Genomic DNA, 742 nt, shown 5'->3' with positions numbered 1-742 from the left:
TTGGTGTAGCCACTATGGAAAACGGTATGGAGAGTCCTCAAAAATTTAAAAATAGAACTAACATATGATCCAGCAATTTTGCTTCTGGGTATTTATCTGAAGAAAATGAAAACACTAATTTGAAAAGATATCCACACACACATGTTCATTTCAGCATTATTTACAGTAGCCAAGATATGGAAACAATCTAAGTGTTTATTGATATATGAATGGATAAAGAAAAAATTATACATGTATATGAATATTATTCAGCTATAAAAAAGAATGAAAACTTGCCATTTGCAACAACATGGATGGACCTTGAAACCACTATGCTAAGTGAAATACTTCAGAGAAAGACAAATACTGTATGTTCTCATTTACATATGGAATCTAAAAAATAAAAATCTCGTAGATACAGAGAATGGATTGGTCTTGCTGGAAGCAGCAGCTGGGGATGGGTGAAATGGGTAAAAAGGGTCAAAAGTACAAACTTCCAGATGTAAATAAATCATGGGGACATAATATGCAGCATGATGACTGTAGTTAATACTGCATTGCATATTTTAAAGTTGCTAAGAGAGGAGATCTCATCACAAGATAAACAAATTCAGTAGCCATGTACTCTGATATTAACTAGACATATTGTGGTGATCGTTTCACAATATTTACACATATTGAATCATGTTGTACACCAGAAACTAATATATGTCAATTATTCCTCTATTTAAAAAAAGAAAAGGGTCGACGATGGCACCTCCCA

Source organism: Pteropus alecto, unplaced genomic scaffold, assembly GCF_000325575.1.
Source record: "Pteropus alecto unplaced genomic scaffold, ASM32557v1 scaffold95, whole genome shotgun sequence".
NCBI classification, from domain to species: Eukaryota; Metazoa; Chordata; class Mammalia; order Chiroptera; family Pteropodidae; genus Pteropus; species Pteropus alecto.
Note: the sequence above shows the minus strand (reverse complement) of the source record.